The sequence below is a fragment of the Mya arenaria genome, chromosome 11 (assembly GCF_026914265.1).
Source record: "Mya arenaria isolate MELC-2E11 chromosome 11, ASM2691426v1".
NCBI classification, from domain to species: Eukaryota; Metazoa; Mollusca; class Bivalvia; order Myida; family Myidae; genus Mya; species Mya arenaria.
In genome coordinates this window covers 27,117,730-27,121,240 of record NC_069132.1, presented here as the reverse complement: position 1 = coordinate 27,121,240, position 3,511 = coordinate 27,117,730, and positions in this window count along the sequence as shown.

The window sequence follows — 3,511 nt, the reverse complement described above, 5'->3', positions numbered from 1 at the left end:
CGTTGAAATATTTTATATCATATTTTATATGTTGTAGACGATGTACAATGCACAAGAGGGAAATAAATCGTTTGTCTGTATGTCTGTCTCTCTAAAACGACGCCCTCCCCCCCCCCCCCCACCGCCACCACCCCCAACAAAGCTGTCGATTGGGAATAAATATAATTTGGACGTCATGCCAGTACTCAACATCCTCATTTTGTAAAGATCAGATGGTAGGATTCAAAAACCATTTGCAGAATATCAATTTTAATCATGTGTTGAATCAGATGATGGTGGCTTTTCGGTCGTTATGTCGGCTTAAAACTCCCTCGCATCCTGTGAAATTCACCGAAATGAAGTAAATAAAATCAAGAAAAATAAAACATAGGAGCAACGGAAATGAGCTATTTAGATCTCTGATTGTTTAAAATTTGAAGAATTTATTTCCCCTCCAACGATTGTTCAAGAAGAGTAAGACAGATCATCTTTGAAGAGTAAACACAACGAGAAAAGCGCTATAAAAAGTATGCACATTGTTTTTAAGATTGATTTTCAGGTGTAATATGGTCCTGCTATGTTGTTTTTTTCCTTGCGCTGAAACCTACTTAACAAAAACGTCATGTCGAGTCGAGCTTAAGTGATGACCAATTAGCTGACGATATAGAATAGAGGGTTACTGCTGACCAACTGCTGACCATATAGATGAAGAAGGGAAGTCTTAATTGTGAAATAAAGTGAGTTATTTTCTTCTTCATTATGTACTATTTTTTGTTTAAAAAATATATATAATGATATTTTATTAAAGTCGATATTGTTTTTATATTTTAAGAGCGTTTAGTTGCAAGCCACAAGCAAACTGGTTTACTAACTTCAATGTCGTTCATTATAGTCTAAATGAATTTTCTCAAGAACTCATTTTCTGTTGGTCATATATATTGACGCCCTATAATAAATCTTATACTATAGCACATGGCATTTCGTTACCGTTTTAGGGGTGAACAAAAATCCGTATTGAAAAATAGCATTGCTATTCTCTGAAATACTGTACATGGTTACGATATTCCTTTCAAATGCTGCACTGATTCATAAACCAAAAGCGTTTACATGTTTAACATTCAATTCATTCATTCAATTGCGGAAATCACTCACCCCGCTGGTTTACCACGGCCGTGTATATTTTTTAATCTTTTTAATGATACACCCCGGGCAAACAGAAACCGTTTTCTCTTGCACGAATCTAGAATCAGTGTAACCTTCTCTTTGTAAACCGAAAGGATACGGGATTCATTAATATACTATTAGTTACAGCTTAGCTTCGATGTGAAATGTAGATAGTTATGAACGAAGAGGCAGCTACTTTCTGGTTACACAGATGGGCAGTGTTATTTGTAATTATCCTAACAGGCTTAGGCCATATGATATAAATAATTGCCTATATTGAGGCCTTCAATAAGAGTGGGCATAAAGATTTGCCCTTGCCTGTCCTTGTCCTATTAATTATTTTAATATAAATACGGTTAACAAAATACGGTTTTATTTCAATTTTGCTGAACAAATAGATTCATCTAATGTCATCAAATGTTTGAGATCATGTTCCATACATTATTATTCCAATGAAAGAGAAGTTATCATCATATCATATATCTGTTTCAGAATAAGCTCCATGTATTTTTATTGCACACCCAACAGTATTATCTTTGCAAACAGTGGACTCGGAAGCATGATTTATATTTTATTGATCGGGTTTGGAATAACAGTGAATAAATTGAACGTTAAAGTTATGTGTTGAGATCAATTTTAATATTTATGTTGAGATGAGTATAATTTATACAAGGGATTCAAGGAAATCCATTAAATTCATTTGCAAATTTCGTGACATTTTTAGAGACGCAACTCTCTGTAAAAGTATGTTATAGAGATATGCCCATAACGTGTTAGATTTTAAAACTTTTGACTGACAGCTTAAGATAAGAAAAGAACAAAAATTAAACAACAAAAACTTTAGACTAGAAATTGAAAAGGCCGATTAGACAAAAGCTTATGGTGATATTCAAAACCTTAATTAATAATTAGGACTTCCACTTCGGCACACCAGTATCTCTCAAGGGTATATGAAAATCACGAACGTTGTCGTATTTGATCAATCAAATACACTCACATTACATTTTCTACAAAGAGGCGTAAAATGCTAGACTGGTATGTAAATTGTTACCATCGACTGTGCCCACTAGACACCCACTTTTGTTGAATTCCTAGCGTGTGCTTAGCTCCAATATTAACCAGGCGTAACAATACGCTTTCAATACAATCATCTGATTTTAAGTTGTCATTTTCTACGAAACAAACGCTGTTTACGATAAAATTGAGTGTGATTAAACATTAATCTGTTGCCTGCCAAACAAGTGTGCGCATCGAGTAAAAATAATACCGCTCTTCTATCGAATGGTACTTGCCAAACACGGCGAACTTTAAATTTAATAAAAAACAGTATATAATGCATTACCTCTACTCAACACAGACAAACCGTCATAGGAAATTGAGAAAATGACTGGTGAGATTTAGTTATGCGGCAATAGGTTGTAGAATGCATGTAACAGACGTAAGCAACATTCAATCGGGGCAATAGTGATTTGTAGGATGAAAGTCATTAAAGGAATCAAAAGGCGAAATGACGGAGAAATATACCGGAATATTTCTTTGTGTTACTTTTTATGACGTCCTAAATTATTATCATACACAAAACATCAAGCTTTTAGATATGAAAACCTGCAAAAATAAACTAACTTTTTTCTGGTTAGAACGCTTAAATTTGAAATAATACCAATATTTTAATAAAAAAAGAAACATGTTTAGCATATCATATGTCTTCGAATACTCTTTGCAAAAGATTATTGGTCCAAATATATATTATTTAGTACATAGCAATGTTGGATTATTAATATAATGATTTTTTTTTTCTAGTGGAAGTTGCTTTTCTTTGTTCTCAGAGCAAGGTGAAAATATTGAAGACCTAGAAGGAACAGATCCAGACTCAACCATTGCTATACTCTGAAATACTGTGCATAATTATGATATTCCTTTCAAATGCTACACTGATTCAGGAACTACCCAAGAGCAAGGTGAAAATATGGAAGACCTAGAAGGAACAGATTCAGACTCAAACAACACTTTCCTCGCTTGGATAATTGAAATGGTAAAACTTGCTTGCAGCAATATAAATTTACTTGAAATTGGTCGAATATTTATCGTCCGTATAGTGTTGAGGAACAACTCACTTTTCTAGACATTTTTCAGTACCACAATCCCGATTGTTATTGAAATGCCAACGTTTGAATGTATATGTACGTATAACAGGAGCACATCATGAGCCTTAAATAGTCTATGTACGTACAACAGGAGCACAGCATGGGCCTAAACTAGTTAATGTACGTACACCAGGAGCACAGCATGGGCCTAACCTAGTTTATGTACGTGCAACAGGAGCACATCATGGGTCTTCACTAGTTTATGTACGTACACCAGGAGCACA